The 16,314-nt window shown below is 35.8% G+C and overlaps 1 protein-coding gene across 1 annotated transcript in view; it reads left to right on the top strand.

Moving 5' to 3' along the window:
- DOK6 (docking protein 6) overlaps positions 1–16,314 on the top strand; it is a 247,241-nt gene that overhangs the window by 217,563 nt on the left and 13,364 nt on the right. The gene's annotated exons all lie outside the window — the stretch shown is intronic.

The following is a 16,314-nucleotide window of genomic DNA, read 5'->3' as shown; positions in this document are numbered from 1 at the left end:
TTGGCTACGTACAAAACAATATCACTGATGTTTACTGTGTGCTAAATCTAGTGTCTCTGGAAAGTGCAATAGACACGTTTACTGCCACAGGATAACTGGAAGCTTCTTTCCTAAGGACAGGCACTTCAGACACAAAGACAAAAAGAAACAATTTCTGATCTGGATGATCACAATGGAAGAATTATGGTTCCCACAATATTGCACCTTTAGACCAAAATGTAGATGCCTTTGACAAGGTGATAAGCAATTCAGGTCTTTCATATTCACTATGAACATCAGTACACTGAAAAATGAAGTGAAAGGCAAGAAGAAAGTCTATCTAGTAGTCTACATTCGGTGATGTTAGTGAGCATTGTTAAGTTGAAAGTCTTCAAATCTTCAGCTTCTAATTCAATGAAAGATCTTCGTGTCTGGTGTTTCTTTTTTTTACTTGTTCATTCATAATGAGAGAAGAATCCTTGCATGGATTTTGATGCACAACTTAGAGATATTATAAATGGTAGCAGTGTCTTGATTAAAATGTTGCCTTGTTTTCTTATGACCATCTTGATGTATGGAATAGGACTGGAATTTGACAAAACAGGAAGTTCAGTTTGAAAGTGCCTATTGCCGGATAAGAAATGTCATGGCTCTGTGATTCAGAGTGCTGAACTGACACATACTCATTAAAATAGTTCACATTTGTTCAAAATACTTTGATAAGTAGTTTTGTGAAGGCAGACTTTATGCCAAATGAGGTATCATTTGGATATTATATCAAATCAGATATTGTCTGTTCTCCAGTTACTGGCACAATGCCAAGTTCAAGGCATGTGGCATGAACACTGCTGTGTGTTATCACTTACTCACTGTAAACAAGATCATATTCTGAGGCCTGATCTAGATTCAGTCTGTGTGATCAAATGATGCATCTGTGCCTCAATGGTGTGTCATGGCACCATGACCCAAATCTCCATTTTGAATTTTTGTCCTTGCTGTGGCAGTTGTGGGGCTCAGATCAGTATTTAACGATCTGATCTCCAGCAGGGATGCAAGAGCTGACACACAAGTTTTGGGATAAATGAAATTGGGTCAGAGCTCTGAACTAGTCTAACATTTAAATTGCCCTAAATCAGTCCGTCTACCTTCCAGATGTAGATTACTGCTTCCTCAATATTGCAGGGGTTATGTTTCCTTAGGGCACTGGAAGGTTTAAGTCCTTAAATAGAAGTCAGCAGTGATACTGATATGATTATAGCAGTTCATGCAAGCTGAAGGTGTGACTCCTGGGAAAGCAGATAAGTGCCCCGAATTTGCAGCAGCTATGAGAGTAGTGCTGGTATAGGAACACTTTAAATATCAAAAAAAAAGCTCTCAGTCCTTCTCGAGACCATATGACTCAGTAAAGGCTTTATAAAACAATGTGAGTAGTCCAGATACCAATGTCCACAGAGGTTTTTTTACAGACTCTGTCCATGAAAATCTCAACATTTTAAAATTTTTGTGGGATTTTTCTTAAATAAAGGATTTCTGTGATAATTTTTTTTTCTCAGTTCTCGCAGCTTATGCTGTGAAGCGGGATCACTGAACTGGCGCAGATAATGCAACATTTCTTTGTATTATGGAAGAGAATGGTAGATATGTCCCATGGGAATTCTTTCGAATAGGTTGTTTATCTCTGAAATTAGTTTTTTTTCCTCACTGAGGCACATGATGATTTGGAAAAATATTATACATAACCATCATTGTATTTTTATTACATGATTGAGATAAAGGGTGTTAACAAACATTATTAATGTCTGATTCTGAAATCAAGCAAATAATTATTATTTAATTTCTTGTCATGATTCCTCAAGAAATGTTTAGTATTAATTGCTTTGCTGTTTCATTTTTACTATTAACACTTCTTTCACTAATGTGAAATCTCAGTTTCATCACTTTACTTGGAAATCTGTCTCAGGCAGTAGGCAGAAAATAGCTGAGATACCTTAGGATGGGAGGGTAGGAGAGGGAGGATGTTTTTCCAGATTCTTTCTCTGGAAAGATAACTTTTCAAAATGTGAATAATCAATTATGTAATGTCCCTCCCACTAAAGAAGCTGTGTGCCAGGATTTAAGCTTGTTTTAAATAACTGCTGTATTTTCATCACTGGAGAGTTTCACTTTGGTTTTGAGCTTGTGGATTTTAGAAGAAACAGGAAATGCATTAAACTCTTTTTTCTTCTGGTTACTAATTGCTTAAAACCAGGACATTGGACCTACAGCTTATCTCATGGCTACTAACAACAAGTTTAATTTCTGATCAAATGGTAGTAGGGCTATACAGTCTATCATTGATTTGACCCAGAGGAAGAAGTGTATTTAATGTCACAGGCTCTTGTAACCCCATGGAAAATAAAGAGGGAAGAAAATGAGGTTCTATTTTACTGTGACTAAAAAATAGAAAAAAATGAAGCATTTTTTCTCTGCCCTGGAATGTTAATAAAAGCACTGTAGTGACAACAATATAGCCTTTTCCAGGATGGAAGGAACGGAAACGTATGTTCTGCCTTCTGGCGAGAACAATGGTTAGGCATTTTATCTGTCAGATCTATCTGTATGTGTAATGCTTCCAGAAACATAGTATCTGTGTACTGAAATATGTGAAATTTAATTTAAGAATTCTACAAACCAAAGTCATGGTGAAAACAGAAAATATATTCTGAATTATATGTGTAGTTTTTAGGAAAAGGAAGAACATTAAAGATGTTCATGTAATATCCACTATCTAACTATTAAATAGGTTTTTTTATATATGTATGTAATATAGATGGTGCTCAAAGAAGAAGTTGGCTTCTTTAAGACACTGTTAAATAGCTCAGTTTTGACATAAGGTTTTTCATATTAAAACTATTACTGGATATATTCCAATAAATTCAAAGTTTAAATACAAATCTTCCAAATTGTTTGGGAGACCTTACTTTTTTACCTTTATCTTATGAGAGAGTGACCACAGATAATACCACATTTTCAAATATTTTGAGAAGTACAATTATTAAAATCTGATAATTTAACACACTATCAATGGTAAGAAATTAAAATACTTTTCTAAAATGTTTTATTTTAGAAAAAAAATCTAGGCAGTGTGTTCTATGCATATAATTCAATTGGTTGACTCAAATTTTCTTTTCATCATTTTACAAATTAAATGAAGTTCATAAATTATAAGAACATTTACTCAAAACTACTTTTTAACTTTGAAAACTCTTTTGTGTAATATATATACTCATGACCTTATTTTCTCACAATGCATGCATAAACTAACTCAGTTCTGCATCTGTATTTGACTAAACTAATGTTTATATTGGATCATTTTATTATTTGTTGAAATAAGACAGTACACTTAGGAGTGACCTTTTATTTGATATTTTCACTTTGATTACATTCACATTTTTTATCTTGCATTTCTTCTAGGACCAACAATCAAAACCAATTTTGGACCTCTGTACAGATGGATGCATTTAATCTTTTGTTACTATATTTTCTGGTGATTATTTTCAGGATTGCGTTTAACATGCTGAGGAGATTAAGCGCTGTTATCAGACAAGAGCAACTAACTGTGTCTGGGAACAAATTACCTTATCTGTAATCATTCTTAAAGACTTAGATCACATGCATAGATTTCAGTGAACATCTGGATCATTAATCAGCTTTGTCTTAAATATTTCCATTATTTTACTTTTCCCTTGAAATTTTCTAGCAAAAAGGAGGAAAAGTCATACTGACTTACAACATATCTCCTTACTATCGAGATGTGATCCACTGATCTATTCTGTAATTTCCTGGTAGTATAAATATAATATATGATAGAATTATAATTCTGTTTGCTGTATTACCAAAGGCCATCCCTGTGTGCAAAAAAATTCAGGCAAAGGCAGTAGCATAAAAGAAAAACAGACAAACCTTAAACCAGTTATAGCACATTCAAATCTTTCTAAGAGGAAATAGAAAGTACTGCAGTGGAAGACTCAGATGAAAGGTTGAATGAATGTGGGAGTACTCCTTCTCATTTATGCACAAATTTTATCTTAGCACTTAGCCTTTTCTTCATAGTAAGAATACTTTTTTGTTGTTCACATTGAATATCCATGCAAGAAACAGTTAATTATTTTACTTTATTTGCATTTCTGTCATTCTAAGTATAAACTTACAGCGAGATGATATAATATATACCTAAATGTCATAAAATCATAACCTGTCATCAACATCTCTGGTTTCAGACAAAAATACATATGATAAGAACACTGGCTTTCATGACACAGTCTTATATTACTGAATTGGCTGAAACAAGTGCTTCAAACAGAGGCACATAGATTTTACCCAAAGCTGAGGGGCATTCTCCACTCACCATGAGACCAGTAGACATGAGTTACTTCTGGAAAAAGGAACAAATTAGCTGAACACCTTCAAGAGGCATGCTAGGTTTCACTGCCCCATGCACAGTATGTAGCTATGGATTACGATTAGAGGACTATATGAGTAGTACTTATTATAATTATTGCCATTGAATGGCACAAAAGTACATGTCACTATAAGAAAATGTGTTTCTTGCCCTCAGGAGACTTCAGATATTCTGTAAATGGAAAAAGGCCGATATTAGGTCAGACCTGAAATATGCTTACTTGGGGGGGAAATTCTGTTATTTTTAGTGGGTATAAGAAGGAGTGACCTCTACCAGACATTGTAAAAATTCAATGAGAGGAACATTAGAAAACACAGAATCAGGATAGCTTCTTAGTCTATAATTCATCATATTACTTTTTCTAACAATGGGGTAGATAATTCATTCTCATATTTAACAGAGTTATATATTTCTCTGAGATTTTATTTTCCTCCTCGCTTCTTTAGCTGGTCTCAGAGCTCCACTGTTTCCTTTGCTCCTAGTCCATTAACTGCTCATGAGTAAGGGAGGGTTCTAAAGTCTAAATAATGTCTAATATTGAAGCCATCAAATCAATGTATGAAACAGTTTCTAAAGACTAACTTGGTAAAACTAATTGGTTTGTAGACCAAATGTCATTTTGTGGTCAGAAGCGATGGCAGGTACAAGGCTATTTAAGTGCATTCATATCACAGTTAGAGAGAAAATAAGTGACATAAATACTCCTCATGGCAGATCTTAATGCCACTAGGCACTATGTCCTTAGAGGAAAACAGGATTGGCTAAACTGGGGCCAGATGAGGAGGGCTCAGATTTTTTTTAGGCAACTGTACACAAGCAAACAAAGCACTATATCTATTACATAGCAGTAGAAATACTACAGTGTAGCAACTTCTGCAACTTCTACTTTGATTCCATATTAATCATTATTAATCAGACTAATTCATAAACTTGATTGGATTGGTCTAGCGAGGGTGCTGAACAAAAACGTGTTGATGACTGCATACAAATGATTTTTCTGTCTGCCCAAGTGCTGAACCCCTTCTCAATCAAAAGAGGAAACTTCAAAGGAATGCTTTAGCACAAGAATGTAGCTGATAGAAGTTAAGTTGTTCACACTAAAATGTTGTGGCAGAGGAGCAGAGTTGTTGGCATTACTGGTCTAACAAAATTCCATCCAGACTGTTCAGCTAACTGAAACAAGAGTATCTGTTGAGATGGGCTGTGTTTCATGTCTCTGTATTTTACTATTCAGAAGAACTTTCCAATGTGCATCTTTATACTTTCCTTCTTCTCTTTGACACTGTGATGGTCTAAAGTGCAGCACAAAATCCTTTTTCCTGAAAAAATTATTTACTATGCATTTTTACATGAAAGTAAGCATTTCTTAGAGCAGGCTTATCATAGTTCTGCATGTAGTCCTGACAGTGGGAGAACTGCTATTTTCTTAGCAATATGAAACCTACAGCACTGGGTTCCTTTTCCATGATTTTAGCATAACAGCAGGGTTGAGAAATTAATTTTCTGGTCAAACTTTTAGAAGTTTAAAATTTTCCTTCTTCTAAAGTTTAAACTCTAAATCCAAATGACTGTTTTGGTTTAAATTTGGAAAAACAGAGCATAAAAAATATAATTTTCATTTCTTAGTATGATATTCCTTCTTTTAATCGTTGTGATGTTCTCATATGAGTTGTTAAAACAGGACTTTGTTTTATTCCCAACCTGTTAGCAGACAGTGTTGCTGGTTTAGCATTTTGTTTGTATTTGTAGCCATATGGTGCTCCTGGTTCAGTGTTATTCTAAGTCAAAGTATGTAGGGGGGATAACATCTATGCTACCATCAATTACTTTCCATTACACAACACATTCTAATTGTTCTTCTTGTTTGTTTAATAATACGGTAAAAATTAAATATTATTACGCCATCGGTCTGTACTTTTATACAATGTCTGATATCATATGGCCAAATTATCACCCACTATTATTAGAAAATAGTGACTTTAAATATCCTCGTTATTAAATACATTCTCAGACTTTTTACTGTCTTTCTGGGAGTATGCATGATGGATGAATCTGCATATGCCTGGGTGAAAGAATGCATCCTAGAGACATAAACACATTTCAAATTGAATACTATGCCATGTGACACAAAAAGAACATTTTCTAGGTTTGTTTTGAGTTTTGGTTTGGTTTGGTTTGGTTTGTTGTTTTTTTTTTTAAATGGGCCTAACTAAACATGGTTTGACTTCAGAGCCAGGGAATTAAGATTCTGAAAGTACTCTTGGCATAAGCATAAGTCGGGGAACGGAATCTTCTGTCTCTAAAAATAATCCTACAAGGTGAAATCATATTCCAATGCAATTTCAGTTTGTGTGAGTTAGGTTTGGTAAATTTAACGCCACCAAAAGTTGTGATTTGGAATGGGAGAACACAGAAATAAAGGATGCACAAACCCTTTGTCTTTTGTGGTGCTGTGCTCTGTCAAGGCAGTAACCAGCCTCTTGGAAATTACCACATGAGTAATGACAAATGTTCTTTTCGTCTGGTCACAAGTCTTTCTGCGTATTCACTATTTACCTTGTTAGGAAAATGGCAGCTTGACTTGTAGCACACCGCCAGTAGCCTGAACCACCAGAGACTGCAGGGAGAGAATAAGAGATTCCCTGTTTTGTTGTGCCTTTTTGTTTCAAGGGAATCTCTGTTAAATTGGATCCTTGGGCAGCCATCAGCTCCACTAATGTCCAGCAACAGCGTAGATTTAGCACATACATATATTATGTTTTTCAGACTGTACATTTTTACCCCATGAAATTCACAGAATTATCTCAAATGTGTCATTCTCCCTAGCTCATTCCTAATGGAAGGGTAATGTTGAGTCCAGCTGATGCTGTTTTTATGAACAGAAACTTCTGCACCTACATTAGCAATCTGAGCACGTAGTATCTTAGTGAATAAAAGGTGTTCCTTTCCATTCAGTGGGTTGTGTGAAATACAGGTGGCTGTTCTCCTCAATTTTTGAAGTGAAGATTCCCACAAAATATATCAGTCTGAGATATATCTGCAATAGTTGTTGTATGTGCTGGAAGTCTGAGCAAATAAATGAAAATTTTGGAAAGAGTTTGAAAAGTTAATTCAGGGACCGAAAGATTAAATGCAGGAAGATTTTTAAAAATAAAGAGATGCCCTCCAATAGTAGATTTATTCTATGTTCTTTCTTAACATATCTTTGGATTTTCCTAACTTATAGGGAGAAAACCGTGGAAAAAATTAAAGAATTTCTATATATAATATTTATAGTATCTATACCTCTCTTTGGAATGTATGATTTGAGTCCTTGAATGCATCTGACTTGTATGATACATTTAGAAAGGAGTCCAAAGTTCTGACCCTAAATCTTATCTTGTGCTCTGGCCACAATATAAGTAGCATGTTACACTGTTTTATATACATATATATGCGCCTACAGTTGTAAATGTAATATAACTGCAATTATCATTCTGCTTATTGCATATGAGATGATTTCAGAGTCTGGCTTGAACCTCCTGCACTGAATAACCATGACAAGGCTGCCAAGACTTGCCGATAGGGTTGATCAGTCAAACCAAATCACCTTGTCAATAGCTTGTCTATGAAACTCCTTGTATGTAGGTTGTCTGGTACTAAAAGAGAAACAAGGTGGGTGTTGGCTTCTTTTTTCCTTTATTTTTTTTTAGAATGGCTATAAATATCTTTGCTGAATCTCAAAACAGTGTTTACACTTTTCCTGCAAGCCAAGCTTTTAAAGCAGTACGTTTTCAAGTATTTCCAAAGTGAAAACATTCTTCACTTCAGAATTTGGTCAAGTACATTTAACAATGATCAGAAGCGTGTGTACATCTTCCCCATTTTGAGTTGTGATTCATCAAGTTTCAGAGTCATATTAGGGAGAAATCTTTTACAAGACTTGAGGAAATCAACCCGAATAAGTAAACTAGGGATAAAAGAAAATTTCTTTATATTTCTAGCTGTTTCACTTGGATGGCTGACTCTTTTCACTCTTTGATAAGAAAAGGGTATTTTTTTATTGCATTTAAGCTTTCCAATTTGCTTTGTTTTCCCCAATAGTTTGCTTTCCTTGACTCTGGAGGCTGCAGCACTAGGCTGGAATGAACATTTAAAATATTTTTTTCCTACATTACATATTTCCAGAAGCATAGATTGGATGTGATCACAGGATTCACAGTGAGGAACATTGAGAAGAGGGGAGAGAGCCTTGCTGGTAGCTTGTTTTGAGATTAAATAACAGATCACTTCCCTCTCTCCTTGCTTCTTTCTCTCAGTAGTGGGGTTATATCCATCCAGAACAAATCTTGCAGCTACCACATGTAGGAGTCTGTGCTTTGACCCTTAGAAAACATGTATCCCTGAGTCGATTAATGCCAAGAGAAGTCTTCGGTTAATTCTCTGTCACCTTCCTTACTTTTCCAGAAAGGCTCTAACAGAACTAATAGGTTCCACAAAGCATTATTCAAAAACTGTGGCTGAAAGAGGAAAACACAGCATGTCTTTAAAATGCACTTATGGCTTTTCTGTATATAAAGAACTTAAAGATAAACATGAAATATAAAGAACCAAAATAAACAACTGAACATGTACCCAGCCATATATATTTCTGCAGAGGGCAAGAAGTAACTTTTATGGATTGTACATTAGATCTGTGGTTAGAAATGAGACTTCAGGACTACGTTTCATGAGCTCATTTCTTCTCACTATTTGTATGGCTTGTGAGATTTTTTTTTCCCTTGTTTTCTGTCAATGACAATCAAGTAACTTCTTGAGCTACAAGAACCACTTACTCTTTTTTTCTTCCTTACTTTTTCTGGACAGAATATCAGATATAGTTATTCTTACTGAAACAGGGTAGAGTGCTTCAAACTACAGGAGTTCTATTCCTACAACATTCCAGCAACTTCTTCAGTGTTGCAAAAGATTTTCACCTAATACAGTTCTGCAGCTGAATGAATCACAGCTCAAAGCCAGGTGGCATATGTCTTGTGACTATACACTCTCATAAATACAGTACAGCAGAAGCCTAAATAGAAACACATCTTTTTGAAACCATCTGTTCTTACAGATATCTTCAACAATAAAGAAAATAAAGGTTTTAAAGGCTGCTATGCTGTTTTAAACCTTAGAGGCATTTCCTATTGGTCTTCCTTTATATTCTGAGAAGCTCAATTTGTTTCACTTGGAAATAGCTTAACTGCCATGTTTGTTGCTGTTCTGTTTATGAACTTCAGCGAATGACTATATCTGGCTTACCTATATTTGAATATTTATAAAACAGAACCTTTTCCATTGTGGAAAGTGCTAGGTTGCCCCTCTGGTGAATGTGGTTTTGTCTTTGTACATTTTATTATAGCTTACAGGGTGAAACCATTCCTCTAGTTTCTTCATTTGAGGGAAGTTGCGTGTGATCTGTTGACAATACTGCAGCAGCTCCCATGATGCTGATAATCTTTAACTGTTACTTATTTATTTAATTGCATCACATCGATCTTACGATATCTTGACTATAAAAATGCTTGGCTGGAATGATATTCCTAAATTTGTGTATTTAGATTGCACTCCTTAATGGGTACAGTCTATATAATATTAACACTGATTAAAAAAAATATTCTTACTGGGGTTGATCTATTGCTCTGTCAAAACTGTAGTCCTTTTTCTGTTGCAGCCAGTGAGTGCTACAAAAAGAGAACTACAACAGTTTCACATCCAACAAATATCCTCGTGACTGAAACCTACTTTATAATATTACAATATCTTTGCTAGTGTTGTGGTCAATATTTTAATTCTGGTTTCAGAATTTCTGTAGTCTCTTACATTGGTATTAGAGATTCTTGTAAAGTGAAAAAGATATGAAAATTCTTAGAAATTCAAGTTATAAGCCAATGTATGAAACTGAACCACAGTGGCATAAGCTGTCCTATTCCCTTTCCCATAAGAACAAAAGTGGCAAAGGGAGAAACAGCAAATAGAGCTACAATTTCTAACCTAGAAGGTCACTGTTAATCCATGGACACCACTGGTTTATTTGAAATAGTTAAACCTACAGGCCACATACTTGGCAAGAAATTCTGCTTAGACATCAGAATGAGCGGGGAGGAATGGCACAGGCATCATACCTTGCAACTGGCAGGTTTTTTTCTGCATATAACTACCTGACAGCATGAGTTTGGAGGAAGCACGTTTAGTCTCTTTTTCCATCATGTCTCATTTTCAGCAGGGTGATAAAGCAGGGGAATGTTGCTCTTGACCAGCCTGGAAAAGGTGTCAGACCCTGAACCATGAAGCATAATTGGCCTTTTACTCAGGGCCAGAGGCATGTGCTGGAAGAGAGAACATTCTGTCCGAGCGTCTTCTCCCAGCTTGGGAGAAATGGGATGTCACACCAATTATCTGAGCAGTGGACAGTGTAAGGAAAACTGCCTCCTTTGTGAAGCTGTGACTGGAACCACAATTACTGAATTAGGCTGAGGAGGGTTTTTATACTGTTGGCCTTGCACTTGTCTGACAACACTGCACGCAACAGATCCCAGCACACATACCATCACCAGGTGTGACTGCAACATAATGAGGCTGTGAGCCTTCGGAGGGCTTGGACAGAAGCATTAAGGCCTAAATCAGCCTTTGCTTTCAAAACCCAAAGTCATTTTGGTGGGATTCAGAAACAATCCCCCTGAAGGACGTGAAATTATGCGGCTCCAGCTGATAGCTGAACAGTGATGAAGATTGGAGTGATGCCTGAGTGCACAAAAAGCTACGCTCTACTTCAGTGTTGTGTTGTTGATGATAGAAAAAAATAAGTCAGCTTATCAAGAACGCTTAAACAAGATCAGGGATTTTGACTAATTATTTCTCAGCAAAACTCAGTCTGACAAATAATACAACTGAATATGAAATATAATAGGCTATTGTTTTATCAAGAAATTAAATCTTTTGCGGAAAAATGTTTTCACCTTTTAGGTGTGACCAGGTCATTCTCATCCAGATGCTTTATATCCAAATTATACACTTTCTGGTGCATGAAAAAAATTTGCATTGTGATACAGTTAATTAATATTCACAGTTTTCAGCAGGTGTGCTAACTTCTCATATGACAGTGGGATGTTCTGCTAAGTGCTGTGACATGACAGCAGCTCTGATAAATGGAACCGAGATACTAAAATCTTTTAAGCAGCAATGGTATTCCAGTTGATAAAGCACCAGTTTAAAAAAACGGATTTATTTAGAGTTTCTAAGACAGGTAAACAGCCAAAGGAGTGCAGCCAGACACATTACAGGTGATAAAATGGTTAATGGTGTGTCACAGCTTACTATACTTCTATATATTTCTCTTCATTTCCCTCAATAATATTTAGTATATGCTCTATAAAGCATCCTTTTTTATCAAGTCCCCTTTTAAATATATGGGCTCTTGAGGAACACACAATAGAGAAAGACGGTTTTTTACCTGAGACACAATCTAGGTATATGAAATAAATCCAACAAATAAATAAATCCTATAAAAAAACCAGTGAAATAGTAAACTGTAAAAATATTCAGAATCTACTACAATATTTTTAATATTCTTGATATTAGATTATATATTTTCTGCAGATCACTATCCAGTGCTTAATGGAAAACATTTATGCGTGATATTGCTGATGAAGTTAAAAACAAGATGTGTAAATATGCTAATAGGGGTTGTATGAATCCTTGTAAAAGTCATATCTAATCATCTCAACAGTTTTCCGTGATCTATTGATTGAAATATTTAAGTTATTTGGAATTCTGGGGGGGAGAGGAGAATGAAAAATAATATTTTAGTTTAATAATAATATTTATAAAAATTTTAAGCAGTCAACTGTATTTCTTTTTTATCATTTATCAAATTCAAATTGCTTGTAAAAAGACTACCATATTCAAATAATATTTTGTGGGAGTTGGGTTGTTTTGTTGTTTTTTTCTTGTTTTGGTTTTTCTAGAAACAATGCCACCCTTCCTATCTTAATAAATAATATTAAATGTTGCATATAGTGACAGAAATAGCAGTTAAATAGCAGACTTTAGAGAGACACAGGAAACGAACTTCAAATAAATACTTTATATTAGTCATCAGGTTTGAAAAAATCCTCACCAATTCCACCTATTTTTGGAAATGCATGTTTACTACATTTAATTTAGAGACAACACCTACTGCAATATTTCTGCTTTCTAGTCATTTCTAGTTAGGCAGGAGCTGGACCCATTACAAGATAATTCTAAATGGGAGGAAAATGAAAAAAGGCTCTGTTTGAAGAGGTGCTCTCTTTTCTCACTAGAAAGGACTGTACTCCATCCATGTGCCTTACCTTTGAGCATCAAGGAATAAAGCAGGTAGCAGAGTGATTGCTCTTACTACAGAATGATGAAAAGAGTGTCTTACCCTCTCTATGACATTCTGGGCAGAAAGATTAGAAAGCTGAAATCCTCCCAGCCCTGTTCCTACTGCATCACAGGATTGAGCAACGGACAGATCCTCTTAGTGGTTTGGTATTGCTAGTAATTTGAAATTATGTTCACTGGTTTCATAGCTTCTAGTTGATAAGTTAAAGATATGTGCATATTAGGTTCTTGTTAGGCAAAAATAGGGCATTAAGAGAACTGAAAAGGATTTTGTGCAAAATCACAGAAGTGACCACAGTATCAAAAGGTGATACTCATTAAATCAAAAATCACAGTTTACTTTAAGGAAAGGAGGAAATGCCTTCAGATGGTGCCTCTGTTCTTAAACTTAATAAGAATGTTATTTACCTTCTTTACTAGGTTCAAAGTTAAAATCCTAGCATAATGCTTCCTTTTCCTCCATCCCACTTCCTGCAAAGGTGCTGTCACCCAAGCACTAAGCAGATACTACATTACATTTTTTTTACTTTTGCATACCTCAAATTCAAAAAAGAAAACAGTATGTCCTGCAGAGGTCTTCATCTTCTTCTTCTTCTTCTCTTCTCTTCTCTTCTCTTCTCTTCTCTCTCTTCTCTTCTCTTCTCTTCTCTTCTCTTCTCTTCTCTTCTCTTCTCTTCTCTTCTCTTCTCTTCTCTTCTCTTCTCTTCTCTTCTCTTCTCTTCTCTTCTCTTCTCTTCTCTGCTCTTCTCTTCTCTTCTCTTCTCTTCTCTTCTCTTCTCTTCTCTTCTCTTCTCTTCTCTTCTCTTCTCTTCTCTTCTCTTCTCTTCTCTTCTCTTCTCTTCTCTTCTCTTCTCTTCTCTTCTCTTCTCTTCTCTTCTCTTCTCTTCTCGTCTCGTCTCGTCTCTTCTCGTCTCGTCTCGTCTCTTCTCTTCTCTTCTCTTCTCTTCTCTTCTCTTCTCTTCTCTTCTCTTCTCTTCTCTTCTCTTCTCTTCTCTTCTCTTCTCTTCTCTTCTCTTCCTTCTCTTCTCTTCTCTTCTCTTCTCTTCTCTTCTCTTCTCTTCTCTTCTCTTCTCTTCTCTTCTCTTCTCTTCTCTTCTCTTCTCTTCTCTTCTCTTCTCTTCCTCTCTCCTCTCCTCTCCAAATCTCTCCGAACCTCTCCAAACCGAACCTCTCCGAACGGAACCAAACCTCTCCGAACCTCTCCCCTTCCCTTCCCAAACCTTCCCTTTCCAAACCTTCCCAAACCTTCCCTTCCCTTTTTTTTTCTTTTCTCTATTCTTTGCTTTTGGGGAAAGGAAATTCAAGATATTTCACTACATCTCTGCCGCTTTTTCAAGGCAATTAATTTTTAAAATGAAGAAGAACAGATGGTAGAAACTGTAACTTCATTTTTCAGTGTACTCCTTGCTACTACTGCTTCTTTACTTTTACTCTTAAAGTAGGAATTTAATAGTGATCTAGGATGGGTTCTGTAATGCATCATGATAGTCCAGTTGCCTGACTCACTGCTGCTTAGCCATTCTACCAAAGATATAAAAATTGGATTTCCCCTTGCTCATTGCCTCCACTAAAATCCCCAGGTATTGTCTGAAAAACACATTTATAGGCACAAAGCATATGGTTCACAGGCTTCAGCAGCAGGTCTGAACATCTTCTAAAATTCAGATAGCTCCCCAGTTGCATTTTAAATTCAATTCCTGATTATCCCCTAAAGTAAATGGACAGACAGATTTCACATCCCAGAAAAGTTCCTTTTTTAGTATATGATTGTTCTCATGAAGGTCTTTAAAAAGGCAAAAATGCTTACTTCATTTTGTTTTGCCTTTCAGTGAATTTATGAAGCCAAGTATTGTTGTACTGAGTACTGACTGGCAGATATTTTGAGACAGTACATCAGTTTCTGAACTACTTTAGAGGCTTCTGTGGCCATTGCTGTATTTCATTAAATATCCATTGCAAAGAAACAAAAGTGGAAGTAACTAACTGTTACTGGGATCCCATTCTCCCGTTTATGAAGAAAAATATGAAATCTTAAAAGAATGCAAAGATCTCATCTTGTGAGAGACAAAACTCTCCAAGAATCATGTAATACTCCCTCTTCTGTGTCTTAGTGGTGCTCATGTTTGCAGCTGCAAGACTATATAAAGAAAATTATTTTAAGTGCAAATTCTAGCAATGGGATGTAAATATGGTGATTTTGCGATATACAAAGTGTCCTGAATAATCAGGATGGTGCAGTCATCACTGGTGTGAGCTATAACATAAAAGATTTTAGTTCCTTTTCTGCTTGTGACATAAATCATCTATATTTTGCTACTAATAGCATACCTGTTCCATGAGAGTTATCTCACACTTCAGCTTGAGGACTCAGCTAAGGAATACTCATTATTGCTTTGTTCTGTTTAACAAGTGATGAGTAAAAGTCTTGGCAATTACTGATTTTTAATTATTATATCTCCAGGGAAAAGGAGGCTATAAAGACATAAATTGAAAATAACTGGTAAAAGCCATTTGCTTTCTTTACTTTATAAATTGCTTTGTTAGGGTTTTTTTTTTGGGGGGGGGGTGTTATTTTTTCCCCTTAAAATTGTCCTCAATGTGCTCTTAAAATAGAGGATATATATGTTTAATTTTAGTTTGACTTTACTCTTGCAACCCAAAACCAGTACCTCATACAACACAGTTTTGCAAGCTGCCATTTTGCCTTAACATGAAGGTATGTCATCATGTTTCATCAGATATGGTGCCTTCAGAGTTGTCTTTTCTGCTGAACTCACAATTTAACTTCCTTTTAAATCACAGCTGATTTCCAGTTCTCAAAAAATTCCCATTTTTGTGCTGCTGAAAAACTACTTGTATTCTGTTATTTACTTCCCTCCCTTTAAATCTGTACTAGTAAACCTAAAAATTTATGTGCAAGTTCATAATTTTGCAGTGTTCCTCGAGAAGTAGTACCATAATTCAAGAATACTGTCTCATATTGTATGCTTCTACATTATATGCTGCTCTGTTGTAATAGGCACTGAGAGGAGAATAGCACAAAAGGCAGCAAGCTGTGGTGGTGGAAGCTGGTTTTAATCTCTTTTGTATTTGAGCTGCAAATTCTAAATTTCACCTGCCACTGTGTGGCTGCAAATAGCTGAAAATGACTAGAGCACTGGGTGGTCTAGCCATACGTAAGAAATTCCCCAGATTTCATTCAGAAATTATGAAGTGGGTTCTCTACGTTAACTTTTCTTTACCTTCTACTGCTGATGGCTCCATGTCATCTGTCTTGCTCTTTCCTAAACCACTCCCCAACACCCATATCTGTAACATTCAACCATTCTGTGAGATTCATTCATCTTTGTTCACCTCGTCGTCCGTTACCTGTATGCTACAACGGCAGGCATTCATAATGAATTCAGCTGGTGTTTTACAGTTCTTTCCGGTTAAAACCAATAGCAAAATCGCCAGCAGCAACACGGCTTGCTTTAGTGCAAGACACTCTTTTCTCTAAATGCCTGTAT

The sequence above is a fragment of the Pipra filicauda genome, unplaced genomic scaffold (assembly GCF_003945595.2).
Source record: "Pipra filicauda isolate LSUMZ 115617 unplaced genomic scaffold, ASM394559v2 scaffold61_size3293851_pilon, whole genome shotgun sequence".
Lineage (NCBI taxonomy): Eukaryota > Metazoa > Chordata > Aves > Passeriformes > Pipridae > Pipra > Pipra filicauda.
The sequence above is the reverse complement of the archived record's forward strand: the minus strand, read 5'-3'. Positions and strand labels throughout refer to the sequence as shown.